This window comes from Triturus cristatus, chromosome 6 (genome assembly GCF_964204655.1).
Source record: "Triturus cristatus chromosome 6, aTriCri1.1, whole genome shotgun sequence".
NCBI classification, from domain to species: domain Eukaryota; kingdom Metazoa; phylum Chordata; class Amphibia; order Caudata; family Salamandridae; genus Triturus; species Triturus cristatus.
The window spans coordinates 1448208259-1448232239 of record NC_140589.1 but is presented as its reverse complement, the minus strand read 5'-3'; positions in this window follow the sequence as shown (position 1 = coordinate 1448232239).

The window sequence follows — 23981 nt, the reverse complement described above, 5'->3', positions numbered from 1 at the left end:
ATTTTATAGAAATTTGGAAGCATTATGGAACACCCTTTGTGGGCCTCATTTTGAATTAGATTGTAGAGGAAAAACCTTTGTTTTCAAGAGAAATTGTCATGTCTAGAGGAGAATGGACTTGTAGAATTTCCTTTCATGCATTTCATTGTAGTTGGTTAGAAGGGTGGGGACACCCCTTTCACGCCAAGGGACATAATGTGAAGTTATTTGGAAAGAGATTTCCAACTCACCAATAGCAGCCCGTCCCCTGCCAATGTGGCAGGCGGGCCAGAGGAGGGGATGGGGAAAAGGGTGTATTTGGGGACAAAAAAATAAAAATTAAAAAATAATTACCTGAACGCCGCCGCCCGCCGCATTACACTCTTCTTTCTTCTTCTTCTGGGCACAGGCTCCCAGACTGCACTACAGCCAATTCTGATGCTGTATGAAAGTAGCAGCAGGATTGGCCTGAACACTGTTAACTTGTGCAGGTCCAGAGGGATTAAAATAAAACAATAATAAAACAGGTTTAAAACCCATTTTATTATTGTTTTATTTGAGAGTGGTGGCAAGGGAGTCGGTGCTCCTCCGCCCTAATGGAGGGGCCACCACTGAAACTCACACAGTACATTTTAGACATTGTGGATCACTGTTTTGTGGTTGTAAATCTTATGCTTTTGAAAACAGAGGCCTTGTGATGCAAAACAGTTTAGTACTTGAGGCTCCAAATGTATAATCTTCAGAAACACAGTGGCAATGTAACTTTAACTGTAAGTGTAATTTCTAGAATAGATGTGTAGTTCTTCTGCAATCAAACCTGTGGTTCCTCCGCTTAGGGGCCGATTATGATGTTGGTCGGAAAACATTCCGACCGACTCAGTGTCGGAATGGTTTCCGATCGACTCGGGATCGGGGAGTCCGACCGACCGATTTTGATGGTTCCGAACACTGTTCGGTCGTACTCCCATTGACTTCAACAGGAGCCTGTGTTCCAACCTACAACACAGGCTCCCATTGAAAAAAGGGATGGTTGCGGAAAACGTTGAACCCTGTGGCGGGCACCTAACGGTGCCTGCCACACTGTGCATGGTTGGAAAGAGGTGTCCCATGGGTACCCCCACGGGGCCCATTCAGAGGCCTCCGGGTGAAGGGGGACCTGCTACAGGCCCCCAAAGTCAGTTTCTGACAGCCGATCCATGTCAGACAGACCGAGTTGGAATGGCTGTCAAAATCTGACATCGTAATGGGTTGCTCGGAAGCGCGGCCCGTGGAGCTCTACGATTTGGGTCCGACCGACTCGAACTCTCCAAATGCTGGTCTGAACTGATTCAAAATGACCGACTGATTATTTTCTATCGTAATCGGTCAGTCAGAAATGTTTCCGAGTTGGTCAGAAACACAGGTTCCGACATGGATTCAGGTAAACCAAATCCTGTTCGGAGCCTTTCCGAACGACATCGTAATCGGCCCCTATGTTTAGAACTGGAGGTACCGCTAATAGATTGCTGCTGTTGCCAATCAAAGACAGTGGCCCATTTGCACAGGGCTGCTGCTTTTTATGCATCTGGGGTCCACATTTTTAGGGCAGGTTTCCTGATGAAAATCTTTCTTGTCTGGCTCTGCCATTTGTGGCATGGTGGTCCAAGTCAAGGAAAACAAACAATGGGCGAGAAAACTCCATGTGTCAAGACCATTACCATTTTTCTTGGTTAGACACACTGGGAAAGAACTCTCCATGTGTTAAGACCATTGTCATGGTGTATTGTTAGAAACAAATCAGTTTTGAGGATTTGTTTCTCAAGACAAAGGGGCTTATTCAAAAGCCCCTTGCGCCACCGTTACATCACTTTTAATATGGGAAAAAGTGACATACTGGCGGCGCGAGGGGCCAGCCGCGGCCCGTGGAGGGAGTTCCGTGGGGCGGTAAGGCGGGGCAGGGGACGGGCATGGTGGGGGGTCAAAAAACCGGAATATGGATAATTGCAGGTAAGTAAACAATTAAATAAATAAAACGAATTTCGTAGCACGCGCTGCGAAATTCGTTTTATTTATTTAATTGTTTACTTACCTGCAATTATCCATATTCCTGTTTTAGAACCCCCCACCCTGCCCCTCCCCCTCCCCGCCTTACCGCCCCACGGAACTCCCTCCACTGGCCGCGGCTGCGAGGGGCTTGTAAATAAGCCTCAAAATGTAATGCTGTACTTGCCGTGTCACAATGCCAGCCCTCTTGGCATTCTGGTTTATTGAAACTGCAACTAATGTGGTCTTTTATGACAAAGAGAAGAAGCGAGGGCCTCTGGAAATCCGACAGCATAGCTGGCCGACCACCAAACCTCAAATGACCCTGTTAGTTGACAAACAATAGCTGTAACACAATGCCACCTCAGGGCGACCTTTCTATATTAACATTAAATTTGTGCAATCTAGTAGTATGAACAAAATAGGCCAAGCTTAACCTTGGAAGAAGTCAAAAACGTAAATTAAATGTGACTAAAATGAGAATAAAATACAAACAAGGTAGTATGCCTCCTTCAGCCAAATGCAAGAGTGCACACAGACCCATGACATTTTTTTACTGTATCCTCTCATTAATCAGCAAAGATTAATCTTACGCCAAGATCTCTGCCATGACATGCATCCCACAAAGAACAAATAGCAGTATTTATGCCTCGTTCCTTTATCTTCCACATCATCAAGACTTCCTATCAAATGTTTTGCTCTCCAATTTAGAGCGCGGTTACTTTGAAAATAAAAGTGTGGTGTAATCTACCCGCCAACCATTGACTTTTGTTAATTGAATAAAGACGATATTTGGTATGTTCAAACGGGGGTTCTCAAGTTACTTTTCAAAACAGTCTCTACTATCTTCTTTTCTGATTAAATTATCATTTACACTGTAGTTATATGATATATTGAATTATTGAACCAGAACTCGGTTGGCCACTCTATGTGCGGCATCCCAAGTAAGTTGTGGTTCTCGTATGTGTTTTAATTTGTGCTTGATTAAAGCTTCGGTCGTGAACTGTCACACACAATTTGCACAGCTTTCTGCAGACTTTACTGAGTTAGAACGTCCAAATGCAATTTACTAGCAAATGTAAACACTTCAGGAGTTCATAAGCCCGGGGGCTGCGTCCTTTCACATGTACTCCTCTTTTGTCGTGCGCCCAGTGACCACAAAACACAGCTAGATCCTCAGAAACACAGTATACAACTGTGCGGAACGTATGTCAGCCTATTAGACTTTCTTTAAGATCCTGTTCAACAAAGATATCTACCACACGTAATTGAAAGTTAATGGCTAAACCATACACTAAAATATATCTTAGCCTTATAAAGGTCTTATCATGGCAAGATCACCTGGTGTGGTTTTTTTTTTAACGGCAATTTATATCTTGTCCACATAAATAATTTTTTATTGCCCAGATTTCCTCCATATATGCTCAGTGTTTTCTTTTCCATGAAAGTGAGGATTACAAATATCGTAATATTTCAACTTTACTCTAAAGTTGGTGAAATTACAGAATATAACCATGTTTGATTTGCTTTTACACTTGTTGCGGCAAAAAAAAGTCTACAGTGCTGATTACGAGCTTATGTGCTAATTACCGCATCTGATAAATAATGATACCACAAGGTATGTTATTTATCGGGTGCGGTAAATAACACCTACTACAAATTATTGGGGAAAACCATACAGATTTTGCTTTTTGCGCACCAAAATCCAAATGATACGGTTATTATCGCCAGCCTTTTTGTCCTTACATTTTGAAGGGTTTGAACTGTTGGACTTTAATGAAGGTTGAGTTATTTAGAGCGCCAGATAATTAACAGATGGGTTAAATACCTTCAAACTCATAATTCTGACCCATGCATAAACAGGGCTTTACGTACAGGTCAGAATTAGGTGACCCGCTCGTAATCAGGCCCTGAGCGTTGTTTTTTTTTTAGGAAATTAATGTCTATTACAAAAAATATTTGTGTTGGACCTGATCATTAGATAGATGTGCAACACATCTCAGGAAGCAGCAAATATATCATCACTTCTTTTTATTTATATATATATTTTTTTGATTGATTTTGCCCAAGTGTTTCACCATTATATTCAGCAGACATTACACGGAAGAATAACAAACAAATTGCGTAATTTATACAAGTAACAAAATTGACATACCACTTGTATTACAGTGCCATTTCTCATTCTAAGTCTTAAAGTGCAAATGCAAATTCTAAAACCAAGAGCCACACTGCTTCAAAGTCAAGTTCAGTTACACTCTTCAATAATGTGCTGTGAAAGTCATATCAGGCAGAATCAAAGCCCTTCTGCCGATCCCCATCAAGCCCATTAGATTAAAAAGTGCCTATGCATAGTAACATCGATGTCCTAAAGGATAGAAGCATATCTGGAAACATTGCTATAAGGTGCAGGTACATAATCACAATACATAATTTAGCAGCAACCTGTAAATGTCAGCAGCAACATCAGGAGACTGTCACAACCGGTTGTAAAGTGCAAGTGCCAACTAACAGTACTCTGGGCATAACAAATCAGTAACCATGTAGATATTATTATAAAATATAACTGCGTTTTCCTAGCAGGACATTCATAAATACATTGAGAGCCAATAGGCTTTTCAATTAGAAAAAAAGAAATAGCATCAGGGCCATGTGATCCTAAACAGGCTTGAGGAAACAGGTCTGGAACATGCTTTAGCTATCTCTGTAGCCTTCTACCTTCATTCACTCATTGTCCAATAAAACCTTCCATCCAGTTAGTAATCAACAACCAGATCCTAGCCCCCCACAACCTCTTCTAGTTCCCTTTATATTTCTACACATTAGTTTCCATATTGTAAGCCGCTAAAAAACATCCACATTAAAAATATTGAAGGGTGTGGACTTAATCACTCTGATGCAAAACAGAGGCGGGCCACCACCATAGCAATAAATAACAAACATGCCTCTCTCCTTAGTACATCATTGTCCTCCGTGCCATCTATCACACCCAGAACCACCAGCTCAGGGGTTATGGGAACCTGCCCCCCAGTGATTGATCACATAAAGTTCCCACTGCCTAGCATCAATGAATCTAATTTAGGGCATGAGAAGAACATGTGGACAATCTTGGCCTGCTCCGACCCACACCTATTCCACTTGCCGCTAAACCTACCACCCCATCTAGCCACCATAGCCTGGATGTGGTATAGATTGAATATCATCTTGAAGTGTTGGCTTCTCAAACTGGCTGTTAACAGCACCTTTTTGACTAATTCGAATAATTACTGACAGTAGAGACACTCTATCCCGAATCTGCTTCCCATTTAGGGGCTGATTACAAGATTGGCGGTGCGGTAGCAGACCACCATGCCGGCGGGCTGCTCCCACACCGCCAAACCCGTGTGCACACCATCTGACAGATTACAAGTTTCCTTGTGGCTGACGGACTTTTTTATGGCGGTCCCATGGCAGTGCCTCTGAAAATGAGCACAACAATGGGAACGCCAAAAACAGTTCCATCTTGTCTTTTCTATACTAACCTATATTCGATTATTAAACTTACACTCACTCTCACCCTGAATCGTTTCCCTTTCGCATCCCCACCAATACACTTCGGTAAACGTACGCCTTCCACATCTAAATCCTTACACCTTTTTTTCTCCTCTCCTCTCCTTCCCTCCTCTCTTCCTCTGACTAACCCCGCATCACCTATCCTTTGCACCTCCTGACGATATGCTCACTTAACCAACCACATGTTATATATTTCATTCTCTTACATTGCATACTTACAGCCCTGAGGAAGACCCAGGCCGGATGGCCATGTAGGGGGCGAAACACGTGTTGGCTGTGCCATCTCTTTCTCTACGTTCATTCTTATGAATAAAGTACAAATAAATGACTCACTCCATCGGATCAAATTGTACTGATTTGGAAATCTTTTCCCCTGAAATATAAGACCAAAACTCTTGCCCAGACACACCTTCAGAACTTTACCTTAAATTAGGGGGATAGGGGCCTTCCCCCTGTTACGGGCAAGAACCAGCACAAGAAGGATTTATGCTTATTTTACGGTCAGTAAGGGATTGGGACCTTTTCCCCCTCATTTCCTGAAATCACATGAGTAACATGTGTTCACTGGGGGTTGTGGCTGTGCAATAGATGTCCGACCGCCGAGGTTGTAATAGGGCTGTTGAACCACCAGTGCGGCGGTGGCTAAACCGCCATCCCCCTGTTAGTCTACTGGTCCTCGGACCGCCAGACTCGTAATTAGGCCCTTTGTATTTTGCACTTTCAAATTATCAGATAGGCTTTGTATCAGAAAATCATAGATTGCACCACTTCTGTCTCTCTGCCTTACCGCCTCAACCAAGGGGATCCTACCCACTGAGAGCGGATCCTTTATTCTCTGAAAAAAACCACAAATCTAAAGTTTTTTTTAAAAGTATCCCTTAATCAAGCCAAAGACCTCTTGCAGCTAGGTAAAAGAGAGGAGTTGAACTTCAAGAAATAAATCACCCAACACCATAATTCACTTTTGTGGCCATCTTCCTGCAATTGCATCTAGAAATATTAATAGGAGGATTGACAAGGCTGATTCTGGAGTATACAAATTAAGCTTGGCAATACCTAACCTTCACTTTATCTGTCACCAAACGTTATATGCTGCTTTTAAAATCTTACATTGCATTTTCTTATAGAAACTGGATTCAACATTTTCTAGAAGGCAGCCCTTGGCTTGAGTTCCCAAGTTTCCACCAAATGTATTCCATTCGACTCACTCATAATTAAAATCCTCATGTGTTGTAACATGCAGGCCCAATAATAAAAGGTAAAATTAGGGACCGATCATCCACCTCCCAATTTGGCAAGTCATATACTTAGCTGCCCTCCTTGGCCTCTTATAACTCCACAAAAAGCTAAAACATGCACTTTCCTATTTAGTCAGCCAATTTTTGCTGATTTTAATAGGAAAGGTCCTACAAATATACAACACCCTTGATAAGATAATCATTTTTCAAATGTTGCATCTCCCTAATAGTGAAAAGTGCAGGTGATTAATATTACAGAATAATGGTGCAATTTTCAATTCTACCATTTTATCTAGGGTTGCTGTGACTCTGACCCCTAAGTATACTGTTTCAGTCACCACCCGCTGATCGCTAAATCCTGTTGCTTCAGTGCATATAACTTGGGTCTTTCTCTCATTTAGTCTGTATCATGACCGTGCCCTAAACTAGTTAGCAAAAATTTCAATTACGATGAGGGCCACTGGGGGGTCGCCTGTTACCACCACAATGTAGTCTACATAGGCAGCACTTTATATTCTACTTGATATATGACACACGGTTTAATAAATGGAATAATTTCAAGTTTTGCAATAAAGGGGTCGCTATATAGTGCAAATAACAAAGGTGAGCATTTACAGCCCTGTCTTGTGCCTCGTACAATATGTATGCTATCTGAGTCCTACCCCATTATTCATAACATAGACCTGGGCACCTTATATGGTGCTTTAATGGCCTTGATAAAATTATTGCTGAACCCCTTCCACTTTAACATCGCCCAGAGAAACCACCATGACACGTGGTCAAAGGCCTTTGTGGCATCTAATAAAACTAAACCCATTGATGACCCTGAGGCCTTGGCCACATCAAGAGGTTAATCACCCTTCTGACGTGGTGTTGTTGCGGTGCTACTAATGCAGAGATAACCCTCCCCACCAATTTGCCAATACTTTTGCATACATTTTGGCATAACAATTTATGAAAGAACTCTGCCCATATGAGCTGGGAAGTGTGGATGGTGTGCCTTTATTCTTAAAGACAATTATTTTAGATGTTGCCCACGAAGGTAGAATTGTTCCTGCTTGAGGGACAAATTATCTGGGCCAATTACCTTACCTGCAGCTAAAGAATTAATTGCCTCAAATATCTCCTCCAAGGTTACTGGCGCATCAAGGGTAGCCCATTCCTCATCATTTAATATAACCCTATACAAACCCACAAATAGATCCTCATAACCATCTGGCGGAAGTTCCAGTTCTTCTGTGTAAAGAATTTAATAATAATCCCTAAAGACCCTAACAATATCGAGTGGGGATATATAGGTCGCTATCCATTATAGCCAGTATCCCCTTTTCCACCTCCTTTTGCCTAATCCATTTAGCTAATTGTCTTCTGGTGCTCTCCCCATACGCATAGCACTCTGACCTATAGTGGTAAATTTTAGCAGCCACCTTTCTGCTAAAGTACTTAACTTTGATTTTAAACTGGCTATTTTTTGCTGGATCTCTTGAAAATCCATGCCCTTAGTCAAGCTCCAGGTGAGGTTCTTCTCTGCTGATGATAATTCCTTATATAGGGTCAGAATCTCGATTTGCTTTTGCTTCTGTTGATGCAGGTTGAAACTAAGGGTTCCCCCCTAATGCCCGCCTTTAAGGCATCCTACACCAGTCCATCCTGGGCCATCCCTCTATTAATTTCCAAGAACTCAGTTATCCATCTTTGCATATGGTCTAGATATATTGTACCAGACAAAAGTTTCCTTGTCAAAGGTCGAGCATCTCTGAGGTTTGATAATACCAGTCATTGGGCTCTCTAAAAACAGTGTGCTATGGTCTGAGAGAGCCCTGGGATACATCTCTATCCTAGCCTGACCAGGCAGTATAGTAGATACAAAAAAAGAATCACGCCATACCAGTTTACCATGCGGAAAAGAGATAAACGTAAAGCCTGGGTCTTGAGCTCAACATCTGCTCCACACATCAGTTCAGCCATGATCCATAATCAACCGCTGTGGAGCTCCATACTCTGCAGGCTTTCTCCCTGAGTATGATTGTCCCAGATTGAGCATTCGTTACATCCAGATAGATATTTAAATCTTCGCATAGAATAAGGGGGAGTGGCCATGAAGCCCATTCATACTCAGATGATTGAAGATGTGGGAGTCATCCACATTAGAACCATATAGTGAGCAAAGTGCAAATCGGGCAATTACCGACCCGCATTTTAAAAATATCCATTTGGATAAGTTTATCCAAAGATGTGTAGCCAACAGAGCATCTAGATTTATATGCAAGAACAGCCACCCCTCTAGCTGTCAAACTTTGCTGTGTACAGGCCAGGAGTGAAAAGCCCAAATACTTAAAATTCCCCCGTTTATTCCAAGGAATATGGATCTCCTGTATACATACCAAATCTGGTTTCATAATCCTCAGACCCAATGCCACCCTGTCCCTCTTAACCATATCATTAAGACTGCAAGCGTTGATTGTGCAAATTCGTAACTTAAGACACGCCATTTGGTCTCCCTCTAAATCCAGTTACTCTTGAGTCACCCTGCTGTTCTCCCTCAAAACCCCCATAAAAAAGATGAATATGGCCTCAGCCCCTATTGCCAAAAAATATGGGCCATATTACCCAAGAATATCTGCTTCTTCTGGTGCTCTAAAAATGTTTCCTTTTTATTGTTTTCTTCTTTGTTTCTGTATTTTAAATGTCCATGTCTGTTGTAACTCCCGTATGTGATGATCCCCTTGAGTCCTGGCTCCCTTCCTTTGCCTTTACTTCTGACATGAAGAAGTGGGTCTTATCCTGCATAATAACTTTAAGCTTAGCTGAATTCATTGAATAAACGTGTGCTCCCTTATTTTGAAATGGTTGAATCATTTGTCTGAGAGGCCAGCTTCTCTCCATAGTAATGTGGCAAAAGTCAGGCCTCATAAAGAACACACAGCACCCAAAAGATAGATTCTGATCCAGACGAGCCAAATAAGAAACTGGGTGGTGCAGTAAAAAATTGCCAAAATATATTAATATGGCCCTTGGCGTTCCTTCCTCCTGCAAAACCTGAGGATTTTGCTTACATATGAAACCTGTGAGCCTGTTGAACCTCTAGGTCCCAATTACAATCAGAAAGTTCCGGGAAAGCTCCTTTAAAAAGCCCCACAATATATTTGGAGTGTCCACTCCTTCCAGACCTTCGGGGATACCCAGCACTCTGAGATTGTTCTGCCTAAGTCTATTTTCAAAATCTTCCAGTTTCCACTGGGTATCTGTCATTTGAAACTGCAGCAACTCTGCCACATTCTTTTGTGCTATTGATTCATTCTCCTATGTTAAAATACCAATTTTTGATTTCACCATTCCCTTGGACAATTCAGAGCAGGTCTTAGCAACCCAACGAATGGCACCCAGTAACTTTCGATATGCAGATTGTGTTCTGCAGCTCCCTGTACGAGTCTCCTCCTGATGAGCCATAATGTTTTGATAAATCGCTTCGAGTGAGACAATATCCAGGTTGGCTCGAGCTGAACTGCCCCCCCCCCCATCATATCCCCCTCCAAGCGGAACAATACAGAATAGTCCCAAAGCAGTATCTCATCCAGGCTGCTCATATCACTTAGTATACTACCCAGCAACTTCTCCCTATTTTGCCCTCCTCCTCTGACTAATCTGTGTGACCCGAGAGCAGTTTTCTTTTTTTCCTGAGTTCACATCTCCGCCTGCCTTAGTGTTGGTACAAACAGGAGCTTGCAGAAGCAGAGGATATTATCAGCAGGGTTGCCATCTATGCCAATTTCCCCCTTGATGCTCTGGCATATAAACCCTTCAAGGGCTCATGTAGCACTCCCAGCTGTGCCCCCTTTTAAGGTGTTAAGCAGTTTCGCCCCAGCATAGAAGTTGCTGCAGCCATACCACTTGCTGTGGCAGATTCAGGTAATCCACCCGGGTGTCCCAAGCTGGGGGTGTCACCAGTAGTCAGCTTTCCCTTTGGCGGCATCAGAGCCGCTTCTTTAATGGCAGAAGATAATGCAGTCTCCATCCCGGCCATCCTGAAACAGTTTGGGGTCTAGAGGGCTCGAAGAAGATACCTTGGCATGCTATAGGAACCAGGTCACTGCATCTATAAGACGCATTAGGGTCTGGTAGTTGCTTAGATCTCCTGAAGTAGTCTACTACGTTGTCTGCTTTACAGGGCCATAGGACCCCGCTTTGAGACTCTGTGTCCCTCCAGCTTTCTTCTCTGAGACCAAATCCAGACATTGGAGCCCAGCCTCCATACCAGCCAACAGTGTGCTGCTGACACAACAGGATTAAACTCTCACACTCTTTATCGCCGTTTAACACACTGGCTCGTGTCACACCCTCACTGACACCCAGCGAACCACTCAGCTAATCAAGTGCCTCAAAGCACCATCAAGCGAGGCTGAGCCTACGTCCGTGAGTAGCCAGACAGTTAGCGATATGCTAGCAGAGCATATTCCCTCATTCACTCCCATCCATGGGCTGTATTGGGAGCAGACTAAACATAAAGTGAGCCCAGTTAGGAAGGAGGGCCAACGGCCGTCCTCACCTGGCCCCCATCTTGCTTTCCCCAATCACTTCTTTTTATTTTTAATGTAGGCCCATTATAAAGGCAGAAAGAGTATTGTTGTTAGCCAGGTTTGCAGAGTGTAGTACAGATATGCCTTCACGGTAACTTAATGAAATCATAATTATTGTCTCAACAGTATTAGGCAATTGCCTTACTTACTTTAGTACTTGGTGTGCCAGTGATGGTAACTAGTGTACAATCACATCTGCTATCAATAAGCATGAATTCACCCTTCTTACAACCACTTCCAAGGTGCCCGTCTTCAAGTCTGGTCAGAGTGAGCAAGGCTCCATGGAGACCAACTTTCTTGATCAACCAGCATTCCCTATTGAGGACCCAAATGCTGTGCAAACATGCAGAACAAATGATAACCAACCCATGAAATCACAGCCCCTGGATTTACGCCACATATCCCCACTGGGGCTTGGCCCTTGTACAGAGCTCTGTTGCTAGCCAGCTAGGTTCACACTTGAGAAATACAGAAATAGACATACACACATAGCGGTCGGGCACTGGAGAAATGTGGCCAGCAATCATATCACCTAATGGATAATTTACTCTGGTAACCTCCGTTTAAATAATTTTTACAATTAGACGCTGTAATTAAACAAACCTAAGACTAGCCATGTTGATTCCCTCATATGGTATCATGATCACAGGGTGGTGCAGGAAAATTATGAATTGAGGAAACATCAATGAAGCATTCAACTCAGTTTTTTCACTATGATTTTCTTTAAAAGTTTACTTTTTGCAGAAAAATATTCTCCCAAACTCCATATTGGAATTTACAAAGAGCATTTTACTCACTTAACATTTTTTCAGTAGTACCTTCTTTGCTAGCAGAAAAAATGCATGTCTTTTCTGACAATGTTATGTTGAAAAAAACTCTGAAGACACCTATTACTTGCAATTTTTAGAGTAGACACTCAGCTAGGGCTACATTGACATACTGTTGTGTATCTGCAGAAAAGAATAATAATACACGGAAAAAAAGACCCTGCATTTTTATTTGAGGAAGGTGAAGCATATGTGTCTTTATGGCACTTGTTCGATAAGGAAATGTGCAAGAAATCAATACACGATTTAAATGTGTCTCTCCTATAATAGATTCAAAATGCACGTTGTCGTTTTTTCCTAAACCATGTGCAGTTACATGCGTTATGAAATAATACATTCAGGCTTTTGTGAGACAAAGAGGTGCAGCATTCAAAACATTAATGGGTAATATGGCTTTAAAACACTTTTTTGTGGGGCTATGTTGCGAAATCACAGTGGAAATATTTTGAAAAAACTAATGTGTCTGATTCTCTAACATTTGAGGTTGGAACCTTGCCTGTATATACATTGACTCAATGTATTAATAAACATGAAGAAAGTAATTTGACTTGACAAACTTTGCAATTGTTGAAAAAATTATTGATAGTGTAACGTGAATTTTGTCTTATTTATGGGAACCCGGATCCATATAGAAGTCAATGTTGTCTGCAAGAAGAATGGAGTTCTAGAGTTAGTGGGTGTGTGTATGACTATTGCACTTATGTAATGCACAAGGTTAAATTGATAAAACGTAATCTGTATAGAGGGAAACATGTTAATGAAAAAGAATAAGCTCACTGTATCACTTTGGGCACAGATACATCAAATATTCTACCAATATGTACCATATTATACAACGTTCACATGCGCAGTGAAGAGCCACAGAATGTGCTTTGATTTTTTTGTGCCCAGTGCCGACCAGAAGTCTCTCCCTATTGGTTCATCCGTGCTTTGGAACTGCATTCACCATATAGATAAATCAAACATCATCAGTGCTGCATTTAGCTAAACTACAGATATCCAAACAGAATGCATAAGAGAAATGTTTAACCCATCTGTACCTGTACCCTGGCAACTGTTAACATATTACATCTATGTACAGCACAGAGTAATTGGCCCATACTAATTTTGCTGCATCTGTATGTGGCACAGAGTGCATGTTCAGTAATTGTGTTTTGTGACTATCAAATGTAGGGCCCTATTACGAATTGCCCGGAGCGGTATCATCAAAGGGGATACTACTCCAGTCAACAGCAAGTATTGCGGTGTCTCTGCATCCTTGAGTATGAGGTCCTCAAACTCTGGACATGGTAATTACGGGCCCAGAGACACCGGACTTGCACCATCAGTGGAGCTGCGCATCTGCAGGTAGTTGCTGTGCTGGCACTCTCCACTGGCATATTTCAGCATGGGGAAGAAATGATGCTCCCCAGCTGAAGAAATAGCATCCTTTCCCTCATGCCCCTGTACGATTCCCTTTCGTCCATCCACGGGCAAGAGAAAAAGCCCCTGGATCAGTTACCACCTGCACCATGTAGAGGAGAAGTCCCTGGAACATTTACCACCTGTTTCAAGCAGGTGGTATATGTTCACGAATATGGGCCAAGAAAATCTGCAGAATTGGACCAAGTATTCCAGATGCCACATGTTATTCCCCATTCCAAGGAAACCAACTTGAAATCCCTGCTATTGCCAACTGGTATCATACATTCCAGCACTGGTATCTCTCTGAAGAGATGACGGGGAAAGTGTAATTTGCAACCATGCGTGGCTGGTGCATTAGTGTTTTAAACCCTGAAGATATCATGTTTCCTTCTTCGATAGCACCGTGTTTTACCCTTCCACACTCTTACCTAAACCTCAGCAGACTGAGTGTTGCAGATCCTTGCTCAATCACTGTGTGTTTCAGGTGCACGGGCAAATGCATCTTCACAATAGCTTCATGACCCTTGTCATGTGAGGTGCTTTATTAAGTTAGACCCTTCATGTGGGATGGGTCTGGTCACTTAGTGGACTACTGCGTCCACTGTAGGGGTCTGTGGCTTGAATGGTTATCTAAGCTCAGCCATATTTTACCACGATCCTTGTGGCGTGAATTAGAAGGAGACTCTACACACATTGAAGAAATTGGCCTGATGATGGTCAATGGGTCCCCGCTGTACTGGTAGCTTAGGACTGACATTATTAATTTTGTTAGAACCGGATGATTGCTGGAACAACTCCATATGAAAGACGATTGCTTTCTAGGGGATTTTTAGGAATAGACTTTCTTGGGTGAGAAATGTTGTTGTCCTGAAAAAGGTGGTTAATAACTGCACTAATCCATCAAACCGCGTCAGTGCTCATGTTGTGCTATATTTGAGGGCACACTAGAAGAGGATTTTGTCATAATCATGTGCCTTCGTCACTAATTTACACAAATTAGCAAGATCTTATGACAGATATAATTGTCTTATGTGTTTTCTCTCTTTGTCTTCCCCATTATAGTGCTGATTTTATTTCTCATTTGATCTGTTGAGATTTTTTTTAACTTAAGCGGATATAAATGTTCTTTTTTATGTGATGTGTTTTTATCTGAGAAAGGTTTTTTGGTATACCAATCTTATTTGTTTATACTTACAAGTATTTGTTATTAAAGCTTTGAGTGAAACCTTGAGAATCATTTGTGGCACTCACCTTATTTCAGATTGGGGTTATAAATGTATGCCTTGGGACTCTTTGGATGTTGAGTACATGAATGAACAGCTGGTGAACTACAGTGGCGGATTGGGATTCCAAAGGGAAAATCTTGTAACTTGACAGTTAGACACAGTAAAGTACATCTTTATCAGACAGGGTTCATCCTGGCAATGAATAGGCCTTAACATTTGGAGGATATAGACTATTGTGAGACCTCTAAGTCACCATTGGCAATCCTGTCTTCCACCAATTAAAAGCCTGGCTGTAAGTACAGAGTGTGGGCGTTGACGGAGGATGAGGATGACATGCTGAATAGACTCTCTCTATAAGGAACAGGACTGGTGGAGTTGAAATTGAGCTTGCGTGTCCTCCTTCCCCGCCATGCTCATGCCTGCCCACAGGCTAGGTCATCTGCCAATGCTGTGAGGAAGAGCTCTGTGGAAAGCCACAGGGGAGCCTGTGAGAGACTGAGAGACTGTCAGGGAAGAACGCTGGAATTGCTGTTGCAGCGGTGGGTTTTCCTTGATTCTGCCCTCTCTGCTTTGCCCTCTCTGCTTGATCTTGCCCTCTCTGCTTTGTCGACAGCCCACTGCTGTTACTGCCTCCACCACTCTGTCCATCTCCCTGCGGGAGCCAGGTGACTCTTGAGCGTGCAGCAGGGTGGCAGCTTGTTTTTGTACTCCAGGTCAGCGTGCGGCAGGGTGGAGCAGGTACCATTTTGAACACCTCGTTCCTTGTTCACCAAGGTCCACCAAGGCTTCCCTATGAAAAGAAAAAAGCAAAAACAGATGAAGAGAAACCTGGGGGAAAGCTGAAGCATGCTTTTCCCTGAGTATCTAGAGCTCATTGCTTGGGCATTGTTTGGTTTGTGATCAAGTTCTGGCAAAAGCCAATGGGTGGTGGTGGTGACTCTCTTCAGTGACATGGGGAGGAGGTAAGTGATAAAGTCTTTTGATGCCTACTGTATTGCAATGAGAAAGGACTGTTAGTTTGCCTAAAACAAAATTCCCTGGGAAGTAGTGTACCTCACTGATGAACTATCTAACTGGGGCTCTGGGTGTAATCGTAAAGGAAATAGCGTGTAGGAGAGATTGACCACGTGTATAAAGGTACAATGGATACTTTAATTCTAGACCAGCCACAAGATATTGAATCTTACAAGTCTCCCAGGTTAACTGCTGCAGACAAGGTGGCTAGTGGTTGTGTACAAGACACTACAGCTTGCAGTATCTTTACCTCCCCATCTGACACCGCATCTCAGCCGCCCTTAAACTGCATGAAGATACCAGGGGCCCGGCCCAAAGCACTTGACACTGACTCTTTGATCATGCCTGCAACTAAGATTAAGGCCTCATAGTTCTTTTGATCTTACATTCACTTTAGATGAGGTTAATAGAGCTCTTATGGCCAGCAAGAGTGGGAAAGCACCAGGTCCCAATGGCATACCCCTCAACTTATTGAAGGCAAACTTATCTCGCTGGGGCCTTATATTAACCTGGGTGCAGAGGGCGTGTTGCAGTTCTGGTTTTCTGAATACTTGGTTAGAATCATTATTTCTTCCCATCTACAAGAAAAGCGACCATTCTAATCCAGCCTGGTACCATCCCATCTCACTACTTGATTCTTTGGTGATGGTGGTAGGTCATATCATACTGAACAGACTAGAGGCCAAAAACAGTGAGATTCTTTCTGACCTCTAATATGGCTTCAGCAATGGTTTAGGGACAATTGAACAGGGATTAAACCTCAGCCTTTTAGTATGAAGGTACACTTTGATTAAAAGGGGTCACATGTTTTTATCTTTCGTTGATCTATCAAGCACATTTGATTGCATTTTACATGACACCATGAAGCCTATTATGACAGATTTTGGTGTGGGCTTACCTATAATACAGTTTCTAAGGGAGTTGTACTTGGGGAGTAGGGCCCGGGTACAGTATGGCCTTAATGAAGATTGCACCCGCTTATGTAATATAGAGAGAGGAGTTAGAAAAGGCTGTGTCCTCGCTCCCTTCCTGTTTACTCTCTATATTAGCAGCTTGGGTATCGTCTTAGCGTAGAACTGTGGTAATCTCCCACAAAATGTCCATCTTCCAATTCCAGCCCTTTTCTACATGGACACACCGTACTCATGGCCCGTACTACCCTAGGTCTACAATGGTTACTCACCTGCTTCATTGACTATATATAGGATCTGGGCCTATTAGTTAACTTAAGTAAAACAAGTAATTAAATGTGGAAAGAGACCGGCAAAGTGTTGTGACCTCACGATCAGCGGCACAAAGATTAATTCTACTTCTTCATTTTCCAATTTGGGTATTTTGTTTGAGAAGCATGGTTGCTGGAAACAAGCAATTAATGTTAATAAGATATATAATATGAAAGCTACTACAGTCTAAAATGTTAGTAATCTACAAAGCCGACTTTTTCTCAACAGTGATCTATGGGGCGGGCGTTTGGGTATACAGCAATAGTCAACCCCTCCAACTGAAGGAAAATTCAATTTTTAGGAATCTCCTCTCAGTACCTAAGAGCTGTTCCACATTTATTTGACACTCTCAACTGGGGACCCCCTTTCTATCTGTCACAGCCAGAATCCAGCAAATTCTTCTTTGACATAAGATGTTGACTAACAATTACACAGTTTTAGATTGCAAAGTCATCAGGGATTGTCTTAAACTGTCCTCATTTATTGAAATTGCATGGCTGAATTGTATAATTAAAATTGTGCATGGGAGTGGGGCATCCTGAATACTATATCCTCCCAGGCACATTAGCTTGCATCATCAGAAAATAATTAAAAAAGGCCTGCTTATCAATATTTTAGAACCTAAAGTTGACTTCTGAACCTCTTAAGCCGAGTGTGGTTAGCAATCAAGTGATATAGGTCACTTTAGAAATCCGACCATATCTAAAATGTGTGCATAATGCCCATCACAGGTTCGTTTTAACTCTGTTTAGATTAGACATTTTCCATCGATTGGTAAGCTTCCCTAGCATAAATGACTGGTCTGAAACTTTAATCAAATGTCCTTGTGATAACACATCAAACCAGAGCACTTTGCACATTGTCTTTTTTTGTACATTTTACAAGGATTTAAGGAAGAGTTTAATAGTATCCATCCTGAGGTAATTAAAATGTTCACAATGTCGCCCAGTTTATTTGTTTCTGCAAACTTTGCTCACTTTAACTATTTGCTGTACTATATTAAGTTACTTATGGGCGATAATTTGGCTCAGGAACTCCCTGCTTTCCCAAAATGTTCCAGCTATTTTATGAGAATCATTATACTCATTGCAATATTTGTACTAGCGAGTCGACAATGTAATTTCTGTTGGTTTTATTTTGTAACTTACTTATGTATGCCTCATTTTAACCTGTTATTGATAGTGTATCATGTTTTGTATGCTTTTATAATTTTTACACAAAAATCAAATAAATCTTATTTTGACTTTTTCTTGGATTCTGAATGGATTCAGGCTGCACACGTTTTGGAAATGCGCTGCACAGAAGAGCACCAGTGAACTACATTGCCAAGTGGGCCACCAATTGTGTGTCTATAGAAACAGAAGCTACCTTGGATATTCAGGTTTAACTTTCCTCATTGTGCTTGGCATCTTTGCTGGGAAATTGAACTATAATATTGGAGCAGCCAGATGTCACTATATGGATGTTGATTATTAAGCACCCAGATCTCTAGTTTCTAGAGAAATGGATTATGGACCCTGGTTTTCAAAGAAATAGCCTGAATCTGTTCATGATTTCAAAACAAACTTTGAACTATTTCTTTCACACTTGTTTGTACTCTTGCCAGATGGTAGGGGAAGAAGCAATGACTAAACAGGAAGTAAGAGTGCATCTATTTTTGGAAGAACTTGACATTGCCAATGGAACCCATCGATGGTGGTGAGGGGTGGGAGGCCAAGACAATAAAGGAGGTTGCTCCACTCATCAACCGAGGGACTTCACTGCGCTTCTTGACCCTGTAACACAAAAATGGAACATGAACTTAGGGTAATTTCTTTAAAATCGTTCAATTGAGAACAAAAGTCGAAGGAGCAATACTATCCCAATAATTTTATCAATCACTTTTTTTAAGCTGAACAGCAAAAGACATATTGCACAAATATTATAAATTATACTCCCATATTAGTGTAAAACATGAAATAAAATAAATGATTTTAAATGGGCAGAAGGCCTAGGGTTTGAGTGTAGAGATACAAAATGTAAAGATGCATTAATTCTTGATATAGCCTAACGTAGTGGTTCTTAACCTTTTGACTTCTGCCCTCACGTAATCAATACTGGAAACCGGGGACCCCCCACTGCAACATCATTGGAATCTGTGGGCCCAACTGAGTCATTACTGGAAGCCTGGACCTGGATAAGCAAATTTGATGATTTGAACCTCAAAAGATCACCTATGCTATATCTGGTTTGATGCATTTGCACTGCTCCCACAAATCAATCTGCGGACACCAATTTAATTTTTATCCTCCAATTTCAAATTTCTTCACATTTATGGAATGGTTTAAGATCTTTTTATTTAATTAATCTGTTAATAATATTTAATTTTATAAGCAGTCGTAAACCCCCTGAGTAGTTGTTGCTGACCCCCTAAAGCCCCCGGACCACAGTTTAAGAACAGTTCTGAGTTATCAAGCATTCATAAAATTTTTGTATGTATGGTGTATTATATTGCCGAACATCTTAGTACATTTCCTGATACATAACTAAAACAATTGTTCTAGATGCCATTCTGGAGATTGCAGCTGGTGCCACGGTTTGTGGAAAGCATCAAAATTGTAGAATTTATTGAGCAGTATTTACAAAGTTATGTGAACTTGAGACTGCACCTGATCATGGTTTTGCATCACTAAGATGCTGCTTATTGTAATTAATATTCCCTCCTCCAAGCATACAATTGATACTTGTTGGTTCCTGGCTCACTGGTTTACCAGTAGAATAAAAATATAGGGTGGAGAATGTCCTCCAGCCAGGTTGAAATCTGTCATGCAGCATTAGCATAACTATTATAAAGCATGGAGCAGCTAAAATAATTTGCCCACATGTGAGTAGTCTGTAGTGCTCAATTTGCAGCTGTGAATGGAATATATTAAAGCTAATTATACCAACTATAATGTTAGAATTTTCAGAAAACATTTATAATGTATAGTCACCCATAACTATAATGATAATATAATAATATTATTGTACACTTATGGTTTCATTTAGCCTGATTTCTTCAATTAATTACTTAATATATATCTGCTTTGTATACTCTGATCTGTTGATACTGGGAATGAACTTTCCTGCATAACAGACATAAAAACGGAAAGAGGGTCAGCAAAGTTGGATTATGCGAGGGAACAACATAACAGACTTCAAAAAAAGAATCAAGGGAATGATAATTAGGCAACTGTCTCATTAGGAATGTTTAGAAATGTCCTTTCATTCAAGGAGTTGAGAATGTTTTTCTCTTTCCAAATCTGCCTGTTAATTCATTATTCATTACTTTTCCCACTTTTCCCACACCAGGGTGTCAGCATATTCATCATGTATCACTCTTCTGGATGATACGCCGCTGCTGCTAATGGTATTGGTAGACCATCACACTGTTATTTAGGAGAACAATACTGATTGTTGCTTGATGTTTTCTTTTGTAAAGGCTGACTACATGTGCCTGTTTGATTAGTTGCACATTTTACGTTTTTCATTCTTTTTAGCCCCGTAAGGGAAAGGAGAAGGGAGATATAATTAACCCTCCACATGGAACAGAACATCTTTTAGGTGAATATCACCTGGACGATGCGATATGCAACTTGTATGATGTGTACCAAAAAAGATTCCAGTTGCAACTCCAATGATTGTATGAGAATTTATGGAGCTACTTCCAAGGCTATATGTGGTTGTGGGGGTGAAACGTTAGACCACAAAAAAAGAAATTCCAATATGCAAGCAGTGTAAATTTAGGTTGGAGTTACGTGTTACTTGCAATTTGTACAAAGCACTTTGTCACTGGTGTAGACTCACACACACGTCTGGCTGCTGTTTTCTCAAAGATATGATACATCTTCTAAGTCTCCCCCAATGTAAACTGACCAGCTTCATATTGGCAAGTGGAGAATTAGTTGTGACTGTCTTCCTTTTTTCCTGCTTACCTGTCCCTCTCGCTGTCTTTGAATCTCGATCCCAGTGTTTCTGTGGTTCACGCTCACCCAATTACCATATCTGTGTCGCGGAGTTGGGTATCTCCTTATTGTTTTGCCTCCTTTGCTATGTAGGTTTTGCCAATATAAAGTAAGAAGGTCCATGAAAGGAAATCAGTTCATTTACATGTCTTCCTTTCTTGCTTTAAAACAATTGTTGTACTGATTTCACACACAAGAGGTGATCAGTAGATTGCATTTTTTTCAGTTGTGATGAAGGTCTGGACAGTGAAATTCTGGCAATGTGGAAAGCATTGTACACAAGACTACTCTCTGTTTTACTGACTCCATAAAATGATACTACCATATTTAGATGAAACAAAGCCACTGGGCAGGTAAGCCATGCAAATGCATTGAAGTTGGCTTCAAACAGGAGGTTCACAGTGTGTGTGGGATTTGTTTATGGTAACAAGGCAACATGTGGTACCCTCACACCCTACCATACTCTACCTGATCCTACATCATGCCACTAAATCCGTAAATGATGTACCCAAAATATCAAATATTTTGCAGACCTCTACCATGGAAGTCCACACTGTTCCTACGTAATGTCAATGAAAACAAAAATGACACCCAAAAACATATTTTAAAAATGCAACAAAATAATAGGAGATCAGCCTCACTGCAGGCCATCCCTGCCTATGCATCATATCCCTAAATGTAGAAATGGTCACCAGAAAAGTTCACATGTACACTCTCTCCCTCTCTCTGTTTCTCTCACCATAGCTGAACTTATATGCAGGGAATGTGATATGGACCCACTCAATCCAGAATAAACTCTCCAAATAAAAAGACAAATTGAATAAACATATTGGAGTTCTGTCTAAACTGCTGGACTCCTACTGCCTCTCAATTTTTTCACTAAAGTCTAAGGGCCTGATTATGAGTTTGGTGGTGTAGCAGTGAAGCAACATTCCACCGCCCTGCTCCCACACCGCCAAACTTCACCGCTGACCACTCGCTGGATTGCAAGTTGTAATCCAGGTGGGTGGTCCTGTGGAGGCTGGTCCATGGCGCTGCCTTTCAAAGACTCATAGAAGGGTCTTACAAAGGCGACGCCGTGGGACAGCCACAGTGCATTCCAGCATGAGAACACCAAGCATATTGTGGCCTCAGACCACCGTGCTACCCCCAGGGATCGCGGATCCCTGGAGGTTGCAGAGGTTCTCTCGAAATTCGACCACTGTACATGTAATGGGGCGTTCCCCGATGCCACCGCACCTCTACCGCGAGTTTGGCCAAACTCATAATCAGGTCCTATACCATCACCTAAAAGGAAATTCAGCAGACTTTGGCAGGCTGTCCCCTGCCAGACGTCCACTCCCCCCTGCATCATGTCAGTAAATGCATAATTTACCCCTGTAAGTTGTCAGTACTGTGATATGCCATATGTGTCATTCCAGCCAAGGCCATGATGAGCCCGAGCTATTGTTATATTCTACTGAATTCCATGAATTGCTCCATGTGCTTTTGGGGAAAAACCGTCAATCTGTCCACAAAGGCATTACTTTAACAGAAAGAGGGAAATGGATGTTATTCGGGGTATGTCAGGGGTAGCAGCAGTTTCCTGGCTTGTGTTTTTGTGCGCCATTACAGTACCCTTACTATGATTTCAGGGTTCATGAAGGCAGTTGCAGAAGCAAAAGAAAGGGAGGTTTTAAGTGCGCTGTTTACACTCTTCCGTTTGCGCCCTTCCTCTGACCTTCAGCAATAAAAAGAAAATTGTGATGGTCGAAGTGTTGGACAAAGGTTTAAACCTGCGGTCCCCTCGGTGGTCAATGTGTGGATAATGCAATGTCATCTATCCCGGTCATTTGGGTGAATTGAAGGGAAGGACGCGGGATGACTCATGTTATAAAGGTCCTAATATGGGGCTTAAGATTTTTTTATAGGGACCTCGGTGCCTGTCTCCAGGTGATGATGCGCTTCTTTCAATATGATTGGTTGGGGACCAAGGATGCAACAAGAGCATCAACAACATATTTCCGCCTTTATCAATACACCCCTTTAACAAATTTAAAAGCCTACGTCAGTAATCTATAATTGCAACGTTTGTTAACGTTTTGGAAATGCAATAAAACCTCAAAAGTCACTCAGCTTTTCTTTTAATCACTTAAAAGAAATATTTAAATATGCGTTGGCATATTTAAATTATATGTGACGACCTGTGGGCTATTTGATTAGAATCATTGTTCTAAAGTGACAACTTAAACAGGTGCAGATTTCAGTCCAACAGATGTACATGTTGAACGAGATAGCGTTTTTATGAAAGTTAAATATGTCGCAGGATTGGCAGCAAGGTGGCTGCCAATGAGTATTATTCCTTTACCAAGTTCACAGGGTGTTGTTTGCACAGTTTAATAATAGTCTGTCTTGTTCAGCCTGAGCAAACGGGTCCCTGTGGAAGAAATGGCAGCAATAAATCAATAGCCCAGATGTAATCTTAGGTGTCTAGAATGCAGGGAGAGATTTTGGAGCATAATGGCGCTGGTTGTCTATTGTCATTCAGACATGAGCTGCATCAGAAAGGGCTGCTGGGAACCTGATAAGAGTTGGTCAAAAGTGGGCAATAAATCATCCGGAGGCAGCATTCTGCTGATTTCACACACACGCTCACAGGCAGGAAAAGTGATAGATCTGCAATTTACTGCTTATCACATCTGCTAGAAGTTTCAGAATAGGAAAGACTGACCTTCACTGAATAAACACCCCCCATTTGACTACCTGTTTCTGTCTGGGAAATATGGCGCTCCTCTCAGCAGAGGCTGGGAAACACTAAAGTGGAAATGGAGGCGCATGTTATGGCCTGAAAGCCTTTGTCTGGTTATTGCAGCTCACAGTTTATTACCATAGCAGCCAGCAGACACCAACGAGCAGAGCTCAATAATTATTGATGGCAAACGAAAACGTACAGTGAACTG